This window comes from Monodon monoceros, unplaced genomic scaffold (genome assembly GCF_005190385.1).
Source record: "Monodon monoceros isolate NGI ecotype Baffin Bay Population unplaced genomic scaffold, NGI_Narwhal_1 Super_Scaffold_13, whole genome shotgun sequence".
In the NCBI taxonomy this organism is placed as follows: Eukaryota; Metazoa; Chordata; class Mammalia; order Artiodactyla; family Monodontidae; genus Monodon; species Monodon monoceros.
The window spans coordinates 18,134,471-18,151,103 of NW_021703769.1; the positions used below are offsets into that span (position 1 = coordinate 18,134,471).

Below are 16,633 nucleotides of genomic sequence, written 5' to 3' on the forward strand. Positions count from 1 at the left end.
TTACTGTTCTTTTTACAGCATCCCTAGGAGTTATCTTATCAGAACTTGCCCTCATAGTTACTTTCTCCTTTGTTTCTGCTCCCACTGTACCTGAAACTCTTCCTTAGTTCTGTTGGCATCCACACCAAATGCCATTTGTTAGCAGGTTTGTATTTTCTCACTAGACTATGATTTCTTGAAGTAGGTAGAGTGTCTTATTCATATTTGGATCTCTATGATCTTCTAACTACATTTTAAATATATATATATATATTTGGTTAGAATTGAATTGATTTTATTAAACGATTTTTATTCCTTAGCCAGAAATCCACACTGCCTCCACCCACCTGCTGCCACCAGTTAGTGGGAATATTGGCTCTGGTTTTCCAGTCAACTGTGATGTATCTAAAAAATGCTCTGGAGTGAAAAGTGAGGCCTGGACATGGATGAATTTATGAAGAGGTAGCTCTTGCATTACATTTTTTTTTCCTATGCTAGTTTTATATGTATATTTTGTCTCTCTACCTTGACAGTAAGGTTTAGAGAGGAAATAGCTGTCTTCTGCTTCTCCTCTAGTGTCTTTTAATAAGTAGCACAATGTTGAGCACACGGTAGATGCTCAGCAAATAATTAAATTAAAAATTTCTGAGATTTAATGATACTAATGGATTTTGGAATGAGTTGCCAGTAGCTTTTCTTTTTCTGTTTATCCCTAAAAAATTTTGAGTAATGATGAGGATGATATTTTTCCATTCCTTACTGGCTCTGTTTTCTTTGGCAAGTTTCTTAACATCCTGTGCTTTGGTTTATTCAGCTATACAATGGGAACAATAACAGTACCTATCTCATAAGATTATTATGATGATTAAGAAAAATAATGCAATAAATGTTAGTTGCTGCATTCTAGCTTCTCAGTTATTATTAGCAGTGCATGTTAGAAGGGCATCTTTAAGTTTTTAGACGCTAAGTTCTTTCAGTAGGAGGGTTTTGCTATCTGAAAACCATCTATCTCAGGATGGATAAATATAACTACTTCTGTATTAAATAAGGAAGTAACCTTTGCTCAGAATATTAACAACAAAAAAGGAGCAGAGCTAATTAATTTCTACCTTGTTAGCAATAATGCAATGTTGTACCTTCTCTCTATTCCCAGGGGCATAGAGATCAATACAGAAATAGAGTTCCCAGATCAGCCTTCCCTAGGACCGAAGGTACTTCATCTTACAGATCATTTTTTTTTCTTTTTTAAAAATATTTATTTATTTTTATTTTTGGCTGCGTTGGGTCTTTGTTGCTGTGCGCAGCCTTTCTCTGGTTGCGGTGAGCGGGGTACTCTCCGTTGCAGTGCGTGGGCTTCTCATTGTGGTGGCTTCTCTTTGTTGCGGAGCATGGGCTCTAGGTGCTCGGGCTTCAGTAGCTGTAGCAGGTGGGCTCAGCAGTTGTGGCTCGCGGCCTCTAGAGTGCAGGCTCAGTAGTTGTGGTGCACGGGCTTAGTTGTTCCGCGGCCTGTGGGCTCTTCCTGGACCAGGGATCGAACCCATGTCCCCTGCATTGGCAGGTGGATTCTTAACCACTGCGCCACCAGGGGAGTCCTACAGATCATTTTTAGTTACAGTTGACCGTTGAACAACATGGGTTTGAACTGCACAGGTCCATTTACATGCAGATTTTTTTTTTTTTTTTTTTTGCTAAATATGTGCTACAGTACTACATGATCCATGGGTGCAGAAGCTTGGATATGGAGGGTCGACTGTAAAGTTATACATAATTTTCAACGGCACATGGGGCGTCTACACCCCTCACCCCCACATTGTTCAAAGGTCAACTGCATATTTTAAAACTATATTAATCCTTACCTTTAGGCATTATTTATTGTTGTTTATTTTTACAGTCTCTTCCTTTTTACCACCATTATTGACCAAATCATGTTCAATAGATAAATAAAGCCCAGGGGGAATTATAGAAAGGTGAGGATAGCCTGATGAGAGTTACTTAAAATATTTGGCAGACAGCTATTGGGAAAATATTGTTAAAACTGGTAAGGTGCAATTTTCTGGATTCACTGTTTTCCTTACCTAACAAGAAGGTACAAAACACACAATTACAGTTGAAAAAGAATTCTCCTTTGAATAGCCTTGGTGCCTGTATTACTGAACCCCTTTGTTAAATTATTGGTTATGATACTTGAACAGTACTCTCTTCTCTAAATTCAGTACACTACTATTATATGTGGGATAAGGTTAATTATTCATATACTTTTTAAGTTTTGGAAGGAAACAGGTGATATATTTGACCTGCACATCTGTAGTATAATCAGTTAATGTTTTAACTGCTGTGATACCAAGTATAAAGTGATAATAACATAGCACGAACTATGTTAGGAGCAATGGGAATGGAGAAGGGATTGAAAGAAGGGAAGTTTAAATAGACTTTTTTTAACCACAGGGATTTTTTTTCATTATACTAAAGAGTATTTCTTATACAAAAATATTTATTTATACAAATGTTGGAAAAAACTGAAAAGTATAGGTAAACTGCTAAAGACTTAGGAATACATACATGCCATTAAAAAATATATATATATATTTTGGTAGTCAGTTTCCTCAAATAACTTTTCTCAGGGTGTAGAGGCTTGAAGAGTTCAGTTTGGTGTCAGGACATCCTGTTTGTACCTTGGTAATAGTACATTGCCTGATGGAAAGCACACCTCGAGAGGAATGTTGTAAAGAGAATTTGTGCTGACAGGAGAAATCTGCCCAAACTATGTCACATACAGTCTTTAGGGGCCACTACTGTCAGCTTTTTTCATGTTTGTTTTACATAAAGGCTTTCTGCAGTTTTTCATGCCTCGTGGATGGTGGCCAAACTTAGATCTGGTTATGAATTCCTGTCTCTTCTTTCCTTTAACCTTGAAAAAACCAGTTTTTATTATGGGAAATTTCAAACATACACGTAACTGGAGATAATAATACAGTGAATCCTCATGCCAGTCTTTTTGTTTGTTTGTTTGTTTGGCGGTACGCGGGCCTGTCACTGTTGTGGCCTCTCCCCTTGTGGAGCACAGGCTCTGGATGCGCAGGCTCAGCGGCCATGGCTCACGGGCCCAGCCGCTCCGCGGCATGTGAGATCTTCCCGGACTGGGGCACGAACCCATGTCCCCTGCATCGGCAGGCGGACTCTCAACCACTGCGCCACCAGGGAAGCCCCTTATGCCATTCTTATGTGTCCCTTCTCACTTTCTTTTTGACCTAGAGTATTTTGAAGAAAGTCCCGATAACCTATCATTTCACCTATAAATATTTAGTGTGTATATCTGTTGGACAGAAAAGCACATTATCATACACATTAACATATTCCCTATAACCTAATTCCTTAACATTACCTAATACTGAATCTCTTGCCTTGATTTTTCTCAAAAATGGCTTTTTACAGTTAACTCTTTGAATCAGGTTCAAATAAGGTCCACCTAATGCATTTGATTGATATCTTTTAATCACGTAATAAATTTCTTTTAATCTGTAATAAATCCCCTCTTTGTTGTTGTTGCTGTTACGCCATTTATTTGTTGAAGAAACTGGGTTGTTCCCCTTACCCACATTATGGATTTTGATGATTGTATCCTTGTATCATATAACATGTTACTCTTTCTCCATATTACCTGTAAATAGGTAGTTAGATTTGGAGGCTAAACTATTTTTGTAATCATTCAGATTTTTTATTATTCATAGGTGGTATATTGTACTTCCTGTTCACATTAGAAAGCCATAATGTTTGACTGTCCTACTTTGTATGCTAAGATTAATTGGTGGGTTCATGTTGGCATAGCCTTTTGTTGTCAAGTTGTATTACCCCGTTTGGCCAACAAAAATCCATGGGGTGACGTTCTGACAGCCTGCGGATTTCCAGGTCTGTCCACCTTTCATCAAATGGTCCTAATTTAACCCTTACTGATGATTGTTGCCTGAATCATTTATTTCACTGTTGTTACACTTTAAGAAGACAGAGACTTGTAGAAAATGAAATGAAAAGTTTTGACTAAGAACTTTAAAAAAAACTGAGAGTAAAATGAGGTGTCTGAAAAATTCGTTTATGCAAAGTACTTTTTTGTCTGATTATGCTTAGTGAAAGAAGTGTAGAAAGGAATGTTTAAAAGTTGTATGTTTAGGAATTCCCTGGCGATCCAGTGGTTAGGACTCCGTGATTCCACTGCTGCGCAGCACGGCCAAAAAAAAAAAAAAAGTATGTTTAGGTAAATTCCCCTCCATTTATTTGTTTTTGAATGAGTTATCTTTAACAGGTTTTACTGGAACAGATTTTTATTTTTTTTAATTTATTTTTTGGCTGTGTTGGGTGTTCGTTTCTGTGCGAGGGCTCTCTCTAGTTGCAGCAAGCGGGGGCCACTCTTCATCGCGGTTTGTGGGCCTCTCACTGCTGTGGCCTCTCCCGTTGCGGAGCACAGGCTCCAGACGCGCAGGCTCGGTAGTTGTGGCTCACAGGCCTAGTCGCTCCACGGGCTGTGGGATCCTCCCAGACCAGGGCTCGAACCCGTGTCCCCTGCATTAGCAGGCAGACTCTCAACCACTGCGCCACCAGGGAAGCCCTATGTCATTTCTTTTCATGCTAGGTACGTACTTTGTTACTTTCACTTCCTGGCTCCCATCACCTTATAAGCTGGACCACCAGGGAAGTATGGGAACAGATTTTGAGCTAGACTCCTGCTTTTGGATTATCATGCATTTGCGAAATATTTTTATCTACGTTGGGGTTTGCTCCAAGGATAAGAAAGTTCTAAGGTTACTTTGGTTGGGGATTATGGATCATGAATCCATATAGGTCACTTGAATTCTTATAGGTCATTTTTTCTCACTGCTGTAGTCACATATTTTTCCTGTTATTCTACCTGGATGGCTGTTGTATAAATGTCAGTAGTAATATTTAACCTTATATAGTACTTCCTATGTGCCAGACACTGTACTTTGTTATTTGCATGTACTAGTTTATTTAATCCTCACATGATTATCATCCCTGTTTTACATATGAGGAAACTGAGTCAGGGAGATTAAGTGATTTGCCTAGGTCACGCAGCTAATAAATGGCAAGAGCTAGAATTTTGGACCCAGACAGTTCGGTTGCAGGGTTTATGTTCTTAGCAGAAGGACAGAGTGGATTATGTAGTGTCTCCGTTACTAGAAAAATAGCTCAGGTGCACTGTCCTAGTATCCCTGGAGGATAATCTATATTTGTATATAAATAATCTGCATATATACGTGTTTTGTTTGCTTGTGTCTGTATATATAGAGAGACACATATATACACATAACATGTCCACTTGGAAGGGCAAGTATGTAGGGTTTTCCCTTTAGGAAGGTCCTTCTTACTCAGAAACCTTTTGTGAATCTCTTAACTGGACCTTAGTTGGAGGTGGCGGAAACAGCCCTCAGACTCTGGTATTATCATCTGGGGTAGAATCAGGCAGTCAGAATAGATGGTAAGTTCACAAGAGAAACTTGGCAGACAGCTTGAGGTCACAGTCTGTTCAGAGAGCAAGTAGCTTGAACTTTAAAGCAAAAAGGGTCCAATGGCCAGAGTAGTATCCTGTGTGAATCAGCCACCTGGATCTTAGCTACACAATTTCAGGTTGTTTTTGGAGCAGAAAGCCATATAGCTCATATCCAATACCATAAAAACAATTTTTCAAATTCTGCAAATCATAATAAATAGCAGCCATAGGTCTCAGTTATAGAACCAAGAGTCAGGAGGTACTATAGACTATTTGTCCCAAGTATTTCTCTGCTATCTCTTTGCTAAGTAATTTTTTTTAAATTGGAGTACTGTGTCTCATATTTCGACAAATTGTGAAATAATTTTCTTCCCCTCTTTTGCGTCCCCCATTCTGTTTTTACTTGAGCAAGTAAATTCATTATTTCTACCAAGTGTCAGTTCAAATGAATAATCTGAGCGGTCATGTTCTTTCACCAACAAAGTCACTGCCTTTCTCTATGCTTTTATATTCGAATGGTGCTTGTTTTGTATTAGTCTGGTAAGAAGTTAATCTGTGTGGATAAGAAAATGATTAGATCCTCAAGGATCTGAACACTGTTGTAACAATCTGATGTTTTAAGCAGTTGGGTATCACTGATAGGGATGAGTTAATACAAAACTATGAGGAAGCCTCCTCAGGTCAGGAGCTGAATGAGCTGGATTTATCTAGTGTCTTTTAGTCTGTGTGTGAAGCTTCCAGCAGTTGTGTACCAGTGGTAAACTTGAACAGGAAAGGCCTCAAGGGATTGATTCTCTAGGTGTAAGAGCGAGGGTGGATTTAAAAACAACATATTTCTTAATTTTATTTATTCTATTTACAGACTCAAATATTGACACTTTTATGTAATTTTGGTAATCATCATTCCATGGTTAACTTTTCCCAAATTTATAGAATTTCTTAAAGTACTTAACACATTTTGTTAAAGATGTTCATGCCTTCTAACAGAAGCAGATTTCCTAAATCATCCTCTTGAGGTCCATGCATTCTTTCCTTTTTAGTAAGTTTCTTTCCTTTTTAGTAAGTTTCTCTTGGAGAAAAAAAAAGAATTTATTATTACCCTTCTATATTTTAAAAAAAACCCTAGCTTTCTTATTCACCTGGAGAATGGAGAACTTGGTAAAAAGGGGAATATGTTAGTGGTGTTTTTGCAGGATTCGTTTCCCATAGTTTTTTTTCTCTTGGTGTGTGGTTATTATATATACTGGGTCACAGAATTAGACAATTTTAGGGCATAGGATCCTTAGGAAAGGGTTTTTAAAATCTGAGGTCAAATACCCTCATTTTAGAGTTGAAGAAACAGAGTTGATTCTTTTTTTTTTTTTTTTTTTTTTTTTTTGCGGTACGCGGGCCTCTCACTGTTGTGGCCTCTCCCGTTGCGGCTCCGAACGCGCAGGCTCAGTGGCCATGGCTCCTGGGGCCTAGCCGCTCCGCGGCATGTGGGATCTTCCCGACCCGGGGCACAAACCCGTGTCCCCTGCATCGGCAGGCGGACTCTCAACCACTGCGCCACCAGGGAAGCCCCCAGAGTCGGTTCTTTAGCTTCATTGGTGACTGTCCTGTATATCTGCTCTTGTTGGTTGCTTAATGAGGTGGCCAGCTCCTCAGAGATATGATAAACCATAAAACCAGAGGAAGAAGTTGAATTTGGTGTAATAGAAATTCAAGATGAATATTGTGTTGGGCACATACTAACACAATTCTGGCTAGAATTGAGTTAATAAAGACAAGCTACATGTGAGTTACCCTCATGTGGCTGATTGAGTCAGTTCCAACATGGTGCCAGACTCTACAGTGGGAGGTTGGCCTCATGTCTGGCCTGTGTAAGTGGGCCTTGGCATCAGTCCTTTGAGTAGGTGGTCACAGCCGGAGCAGTAGAGTAGGTCTCGCTCGGTATGCACGATGTGAACAGCAGCAGCTACATCCTTGAGGAAAACTTGAGGTTGTTTCCTACAAAGTTGGTGATGTTTGTACAGATATATATATTTTACTGACCTTATAAACTCTTTCTTGGTTCTCATAGTTTTGAAGTTGTTTCTTAAGGGCTTACAAGAAGAACAGCCACATCATATATAAATAATAATTTTGTATCTCTTTTTCTAGTTTATACATCTCATAATTTTCCCATGTATTCTCTAGAATGTCCAGAGCAATGCTTGATGGATGGTGTCCTTGTCTTTTTCCAGACTTAATAGGAGTGCCTGTAGCATTTCACCATGAGATTTGATATGGTTTTGGATGGATATTTATGAGTCGATACTACTTTAGCTAGATAAAGTGTCTTAGTTCAGCTTTTGATTTTGCAGATTAAGGAGGAAACAACATAGAAAGTTCAGGAGATGTAAAGCAATTATACTCCAATAAAGATGTAAAAAAAAAAAAAGAACAGGAGAGAGCTGAAAATATGTGAGGTATTAAATACATGGGGATATTTATCCTAGAGAAGAAAAAACTATGGGATAATTTCATTATCCTCAAGTATGGGTAGGACCTTTGCTGGCAAATTAAAGCTTCCAGGTGATCTTTGAATATGAGAAAACAGTCTAATGCTTTGGGGATGCTACTGGGACAGAGCACCACTAGATGTCCCTACATACTCTCACTGGGCAAAAGCACTGCACCCTTGAACCTGAAAGACAAGCTTCCTTCCTCCTGCGATGCCCCTCCAACGCCCTCTACTGACCACAAGCTTAACATCACGCTTTCTGTAAAGGGAAAAGGCTTAAGAGTCCAGAGCATTATCACAGAGCAGGTACTGAAGGGTGAATTTGGAGTTGAGAGGCAATAAATTGATAACTGGCACTGAAGCCAGACACAAGAGTACGTACTCTATAATTCCACTTTTATAAGGTACAGAAACAAGCAAAACTAATCTGTACTGTTTGAAGTCAGGCTGGTGGTTACCCTTGGAGAAAAGTAGTAGTGACCAAAAAGGAGCATGGATGGGGCTTTTATATTGCTAAGAGTGTCCTATTTCTGGATGTGGATGCTGGTTACACAGGTGTTCAGTATGTGAAGAGCTGTACTTATTTTAATGCATATTATACTTCAATAAAAGTAAAAGTGTGGTATGGTCTGATTCCAAAAGTATAAACTTAAAAACAAGATCCAGATCCAGGCTAGAACAGGGAAAATACAAAATAATCCAGGGTATCTCAACTTTATTTTTTTTAATTATTTATTTATTTTTATTTTTGGCTGCGTTGGGTCTTAGCTGTGGCATGCAAGATCTTTCGTTGCAGCATGCAGGATCTCTCGTTGCGGCGCATGGGCTCCAGAGCACGCGGGCTCTGTAGTTCCGGCACACAGGCTCTCTAATTGTGGTGCACGGGCTCAATAGTTGCGGCACGTGGGCTTAGTTGCCCCGCGGCATGTGGGATCTTAGTTCTCTGGCCAGGGATCGTACCCACGTCCCCTGCATTGGAAGGTGGATTCTTAACCATTGGACCACCAGGGAAGCCCCTCAACCTTATTTTTATTTTTTAAAACCTGTTTGAGGGCTGTTCAACTTAATGTCAAAAAACAGGTATCTGATTCATTCAGCAAAAATATTAGGGCTTCCCTGGTGGCACAGTGGTTAGGAATCCGCCTGCCAATGCAGGTGACACGGGTTCGAGCCCTTTTCCGGGAAGATCCCACATGCCACGGAGCAGCTAAGCCCGTGCGCCACAACTACTGAGCCTGCACTCTAGAGCCTGTGAGCCACAACTACTGAGCCCACGCGCCGCAATGAAGAGTAGCCCCCATTCACCACAACTAGAGAAAGCCCACGCGCAGCAACGTAGACCCCCACGCAGCCAAAAATTAAAAAAGATAAATTAAAAAATATATATATATGTATTATTTGCCAGACTACCTTTTTTTTTTTTCCATTTGGGATCAAATAATTAATGCTGAGGTCTTCTATAGAGCAACATACACTTCTTATGTTGTTGATGTTCTTCTTACCAAGTATTCGAACAGGAACTATTAAGTTTTTCTTTTTATGGCTTTTCAGATACCTCTTTGTTCTTAGTTTAAATAAAATGTCATTGCTCTCCTCTGTAAGCATTATCTTTGCTTTTATCTTTGTCACCATCTTGAAGCAGTTAAATCACCAGATCCCCTTTTGCCTGGCTAAGAAATTTGGGGGCCCACAGTGGTAACTCTCATGTAAGCGTTAATGGGAATGAGAACCATAGATGTTTGATTCAGGAATTTGTGGTGATAGGAGAGTCTCAATGTGTGGCTTTTAAAAGCTGCAAGCAGAAGCAGGTCAGTACTGTGGTTTGTTCGGGAGTAGATAACTCTGGGTGCAGAATCGTAGAATTCACCAAGTCAGGAGTTGAACTTGGATCCACAAGATGGATATGGAATCTGGATAGGAGTCAAATTTCCAGAAAGCGAAGGTTGCTAAGAAACTCTGACATTACACTGTGGATAGAATTTAGGGTGAATTTTAGAGTCAGCTGTGTAAAGCCCAATCGTTGCTAAATCAAATTAAAGTGAATAACAGTAATAGACTTGGAATTACCTACTTTTGTGTACAGAGCTTGGTATCTTCACATATATAGGCTATGGTTGTTTTTGTGCTTTGAATCGCTGGTGGCACTCATATCTAGAGAGGCTTTGTCCAGGCTGAGAGTTACTACAAACATATAACACAGCAGGCTGAAAACCTGGAGTGATTCCCTTGCAAAAATTGTTTCCTTATATTTTTTAGCCCTTAAGTCATTTGAGGGTAGAGGGAAGAAAATAGTGAGTGGTGAAACTAGCCAGTGAGCCTTTATTTATAAATTCAATCCACGTACTCACCAAGCAAATATATGGGTATTGACTATATCTTAGGCACTGTCCTAGGCATCAGGGACTGATGCAGTCCCTTGGCCCTCTGGGGAGTTACTGTTTTGTATTCCTCTGTGTGAGGGCTGCTTTCATTCTACTTGTCTGTGACATGCAGCTTTGTCACCAACTCCTTTAGGATTCTCTTGAGGCTTCAAGAACTGTTACTTGGATTTCATATCCAGGCTAATGAGAGAGTTTCCTGACTTTTATTTATTTCATTTTATTACTAACCTGAGCTTGTACTATGCTACCAATAAAGAGCTTCATTAGCAAATTTAGTATCTTAAGGAAAAGGTGCCTGTGATGGAAGGTATGAGTCTCATTCTGCACGTGTACTCCAGAGTGGCAGGTTGGAAATTTGCTGTCCTCCACAACTGCTCATCTGTATCTAGAACAATTTTAAATCACATCACTACATCTGGTTCTCAGTGCTTGTGCTGATGATGGAAGGGAGCATTGGAACAGGTAATATAAATATAGTGCAATATGAGTGGGAGATTATGGGTATTAAGAAGTTAAATTTAGGGACTTCTCTGGTGGCACAGTGGTTAAGAAGCCGCCTGCCAATGCAGCGGACACGGGTTCGATCCCTGGTCCGGGAAGATCCTACATGCTGCAGAGCAACTAAGCCTGTGGGCCACAATTACTGAGCCTGTGGGCCACAACTACTGAAGCCCACGCGCCTAGAGCCCATTCTCTGCAGCAAGAGAAGCCACCGCAATGAGAAGCCTGCGTACTGCAACGAAGAGTAGCCCCCGCTCGCCGAAGTTGAATTTATATTTCAAAATGATTGTCTTTTGATCTGGGAATTGGTACTATTTACCAAGTAAACTAACTGGCCCTTCTCTGTGGTTCTCTTGCTCATTCTGGACATGAATTCTGTCATCTCCCAGACCAGTCCTCCTTAAATAGTACCACATACCAATCTGAAAACGTGCTGAGTTTTACTTCTAGTTAAGTGATTATTTAGGTGTTAGAAGTCAGTAGTTTTAACAATACGTTGTTTGCTAATACATTAATTTAAAATAGGTGACTACATCTATACATCTATACCAATATTTAGGCAGATTAGATGGACCACACATAACATACATGGTATTAGCAGACTTTAGTCAGCTGGCTTAAATTTGCCTCAGGTGGCCTCTTGAGTATTCTTCTTATTGCCTGCAGTTTTTGCTCTTAGCGTAGCAGAAGCAGATTTGGAGAACCAGGGCATTTTGTTGGCAGGAGATTCTGGTTGCCAGCCACCTGCCTCACCATTCAGCCAGTGCTTGTCTGTGCTTGCTTTCGCAGGGGAGCTTTTTCCCTAGTCCGTCACATCATGCAGAGTTTTGTCTTACATACCCACCCACAGCCTGGTTCTGTGTTTATCACAGTGCTCTCTTCCTTTTAGATTTCAGGGAAGGGGGGAGTTGAGGGTGGGAGAGGATGAAGAGCTACTTAATCTTTTAAAAATCCAGAGCTTAAAAAAAATCCTTCTCAGATTCTGTTAAAGAAAAATTCATAGATGCTAAGGAAAGAGCAGGAGGTGCCAGAGTTGTACAGCTTTTAGGAGACAAACGACCGTGGAATCCATCAGGGTGCAGCATCCTCCTGGGCTTGCGGCAGGTGATTTAACGTAAGACGTGGAAGCTCAGTTTCAGGATTGCACCTTAAAACTGGAATAGTAGGGAATTTGTGTCAGGTTCAGAATCCATTATTTGTCTCATTTTTGAACAATAGAAAAAAAACACTTTGGAAAAATCCTGGGTTTTTATTTTACTCTTAACACAGCAGAGTTGTAGAAGTAGGGGAAAAGCCTGTCTTTGTAGTACTAGGAATTCCACAAATTTATTTGATAAGATGTTTTCAGACTGTAGATTGGTTTGCACTTGGGCCTGTATCCTGTAGAATAAAGAGTACTGCGCCCGAATGACCATAAATATGTGATTTTTCTTCTATTATTTACCCCAAAGTAAAAACTCTGCTGTGTTGTCTGTGTTATGATTTTGTTAATGTGTTTACTTCGTTTCCTGCTGTCTTGGCTAGCCATCAGATAGAGTTTTTTCCTTACTGTAAATTGCTCCAAAACAATTTTATCAATTCAGGATTCAAATGGCAGGCTTTATGAAAGTAGATAAAGAACTTAAACAGAATTACTTGGCAGTTATATCCCTAAAGATTTTTATCTGTGTTTATCGTATGAATTATTTGTATGAAATATTTTTTTCACTTGTATGTAATATTATCTGAAGGGTCCATCCTTCTTGTCTAAAATGTGCTTAAAAGGTCTTCTTGAATGATAGTTTTATCAGACTTTTAATTGCTTCCTCTTCACCCCAAGGATGGATCGAAACCATCCTCTGCTACGGCCTGCTTTTTTTCTTTCCTCCCTCCCTCCCTCGCACCTTCCCTTCCTCCCTTCCCCTAGACTGTAGTAATTTGTCTGTACAATATCTTTCTAATCTCTGCCCAGTCTCCACGTGCCCCAAATAGAACATCTCCAGCCCTGACCTCTCCCGCCGTTTTCATTTGCCTACGAGACAGCTTGATATAGTGCTAAGAGGGCTGAATTGGAACCCAGGAAATCTGATTCTTGTACTTTTTTTTTTTTTTTTTTTTGCGGTACGTGGGCCTCTCACTGTTGTGGCCTCTCCCATTGCGGAGCACGGGCTCTGGACGCACAGGCTCAGCGGCCATGGCTCACAGGCCCAGCTGCTCCGCGGCATGCGGGATGTTCCCGGAACGGGGCACGAACCTGTGTCCCCTGCATTGGCAGGCGGACTGTCAACCACTGCGCCACCAGGGGAGCCCTGATTCTTGTACTTTCTGCGTAACTGTGAGTCTTTGGGCAATCAGACTGCTCTGATCCTCAGTTTCATCATTCTTAAGATAAAAGGATTGCATTTCCTGAGCTTTTAAGTTCCCCACCCCTTCACTTTGCTTCAGCCTTTACTGTTCCTTCAAACTTAGCCTGTCCAAAGTAGAACTCATCCATCTCCTCTCCCAAAAGATAGTTTTTGTCCCTATTCTGTAAATGAGAAACTAAGACCCAGAGATATTGAATAAATTGTACAAATCATACTACCCTTATGTTCAGAACCTAGATATCTTCACTCAAGCCTACAGGTATTACTCTTCCTCTACAAAAAGCATTAAAGTGTAACGATTCAAAAAGATGTTGCATTACTGGTGAGGTCTCTTGAGACTGAATATGAGTGTCATTTGTAAAACCCTCTGTCTTCCTACATAAGGTTATAGCTTGGATTTTCAGGGCTCTGAACTTTGAGTGGGCTTGGCTGTCAGAAGATTGGTTTCTTCAGTCCTGTGTTCACAGATGGGATCATTCCTGATCTGGGTCAGTTGACATTATGGTGTAGGGTCTAATGACAGAAAAAAAGTGCAGTCAGGTTTTACTTTACAATGTGTTATTTGATAAGCTCTGATAATGCCTGGCCATTTGCTTCTACTACTGTTAATAGTGATTCTTATCGAGCAAGTTGATTTTCATCACCAGATTAGGAGTTGAAATAATTTTCTCTGATTGAAGAGATGAACTGGGGTTTGGAGTTGATTTTTTTCCTTTGGTATTATGCAGATGTGTCTCATTCATCATTAAGATCAAAGTGTTTGGCTGTGTGATCCCAAAGGTCCCATTCAGTTCTGATTCTGTGAATGCAGCACTATTGAAATGTTTGTAATCGATTCTAGAGAGCTTCCTTAGTTTACACCTTTACACCATCTAGGTAAAACAGATTATTGTGAGGAATTATGGCAGTGCTAGACATTGGTTGAAGTCAGTAGCAATGAGTTTAAAGTCCTGTTATTTTGCAGTTGACCAATAGGAAGCCTCTTAAAATGGACATTTCTAATACTCTTAATCCAGTAACAAGAGTTTTCTAGAACGTTATTGCTCTTACTGCTAATTATGCCTTCTCTCATAGACAGGGATTAAAGTCACTACTCTTGATTTGCTTTTTGGCTTGCATTACCCATGTACAGGGTAACAAAGCTTTTAGTGTAACACTTCGAATGTTTAAAACACTTTTCTTTTGAGGAGCGAAGCATCTTAAGTTAATGTTTGAGGCGGTAATTGTACTTTCAAGCTGGCAAAACAAAGCACTGCATTAGTTTGGAAGTCGCGATGGTACTGGTGTCTTCTCCCTAGTTATGTCGGCAGGTATTTCGAATTAGGCACCTACATTTTTGGAGAGAAGGGTTTTTAGACTAAACCTGGTATATATACCAGTATGATCCTTCTCTTTTGACCCACCATTGATAAATCCATGTGTAATATTAATATATTTATTCATTCACAAAATACTGTCCTACGAATTAGATATGTAGTAGTATTCAAAATAGATGTCCTTGTCCTCATGGCCCTCTTTTCATCTTGAGAGATGTGAATGCTTTTGACTTGTAGTCATGAAATTAAGGTGGTGTGTTATCTCTAGCCTGTTGCAGAGAGCATCATAGCTCACCCTATACAGATTAGCTCTAGCCTAAATTATACACAAAAGGTAAATTTTCAGAGAAATAGATCTAATCTAAAAATTCTCTACATTCCAAAAAAACTTTCAGGCATCAAAAAATTCATGTATCTGAACCAAAATCCTCATTTTTTGTTGCTGTGCCACCTTTGATAGAAATATAAAACTCATTCAGAGCCTTGAAAACATAGAAAAAACCTTAAAATTGTTACAGAGGCGTTTTCTCATGCCAGTTGGACTGTCTTGGTTGAGTAGAAGTGTTTCTACTAGATCACAGCATCGTCTTTGAAAGGAAAGAGCCACCGCCTGTTGTTTGAACGCCCTTCTATTGTTGGTTACTTGGCACAACCTTAGGAGACTACAAGAGTAAAACATCAGAGTCCCCAAAAAAGAATTATTGAATGGTGAACATGTTAGCCGTAAAAAAAAAAAAAAAAGAAGCAGCAGAAGGGTTGGAAGATAAGGTTGAGGAAACCTCCCAGAAAGCAGAACACAAGATTTAAAAACATTTTTTAATGTGAAAATTAGAGGTACAGCCCCGAAGGTCTGTCTTTCATATACAATAATAGGAGTTCCATTACAAGAAAACAATTAGGGAGGAAATTATGAGGAAATAATACAAGAGGATTTCTCAGAACTGAGACGGGTGTTTCTAGTTTGTGAAAGAATTCACCAGGTGCCCAAACTCATGGATTAAAACAGCCCCACAGTACATCATTGTGAAAAGATGTTCCCTGGGGCTAAAGCTTTCTATGGAGGAAGAGAGGTTACAGATAAGAGATTAGGGATCACAGTGGTTCAGATTCCTTAACACGTGGTGGAAGGAACAGGACAGTGGTGAAATGCTCTCAAAATTCTGAGGCGATATCCGTCTCCAACCTGTGATTTGCTACCCACCAAGCCATGAAGGTGGACTATAAACATAGTGAGGCATGAAGGTCTCAGAAACTTACCTCTCGTTCATATATTTCGTAGTCAGTTAGTGGACATTGTGATTCACCAGAATGAGAGAGTAAACCCTCAGAGAGAAGAAAGAAACTTGGGAGTTCACTCGAGAGGGACAAAGGGAATGAATCCCCCAGGAGGATGGTGATGAGAAGTCCTAGGAAATGTGCCTTTGAAACAGATTGAAGAGAGTTGTGACACTCCAGATACAATGATCCAAGGGGGAAAAAATGAACTTAGATTGAGAGGAATTTTAATTTTAAGACTTCGGAGAAGCATTTTTAGATAAGTTAGTGATTCATAGAAAACAAAGCAAATTTCTAAATTTTTAAATTTAAAGGTACTTACTATCTTTAGGGAAAAAATTACACAAAAAAGAAAATTTTAGCATAGTATATAGCTCATGTCTTAGCTGTGAATTGAATATTGATTTAATAATAATGGTAATAATAACTATATTGGGAAGGTATGCTTCATCTTCCATAGCAGGGGGCTACCTGTTTTGTAATTTCTTTGGAACACAGACCAACCCATATGTTAGCATATTGTCTGTGGCTGTTTTCATACTACAGTGGCAAAATTGATTAGTTGCAACAGAGACCATGTGGCCAGCAAAGCCTAAAATATTTATTCCCTGACCTTTTACAAAAACATTTGCCAACTCCTATTTTATAGGGAGAAGCTGATAGAATAATGTTTAAAATTGGAAAAAAGATACTAGCACTATTAGCGTGTTTTTTAGAAATTTTATTTATTTATTTATTTATTTTGAAGTATAGTTGATGGACATATTTTGTTAGTTTCAGGAGTATGCTTCAAAATCAGGGAGTGTGATACCTTCAGCTTTCTTCTTCTTTCTCAAGATAGCTTTGGATAT

At 39.6% G+C, this 16,633-nt stretch overlaps 1 protein-coding gene across 4 annotated transcripts in view; it reads left to right on the forward strand.

The window, feature by feature from the left end:
* Positions 1-16,633, forward strand: part of CHD6 (chromodomain helicase DNA binding protein 6) — a 211,721-nt gene that overhangs the window by 39,689 nt on the left and 155,399 nt on the right. Inside the window, exons 2-3 of one of the 4 annotated variants that reach the window (XM_029221758.1) lie at positions 300-441; positions 1,133-1,190. The exons of 2 other annotated variants lie outside the window; for them this stretch is intronic. The gene's annotated coding sequence lies outside the window, so the exon portion shown is untranslated. The remainder of the gene's footprint in view (positions 1-299; positions 442-1,132; positions 1,191-16,633) is intronic. One more of the 4 variants, XM_029221759.1, reaches the window with a different exon arrangement.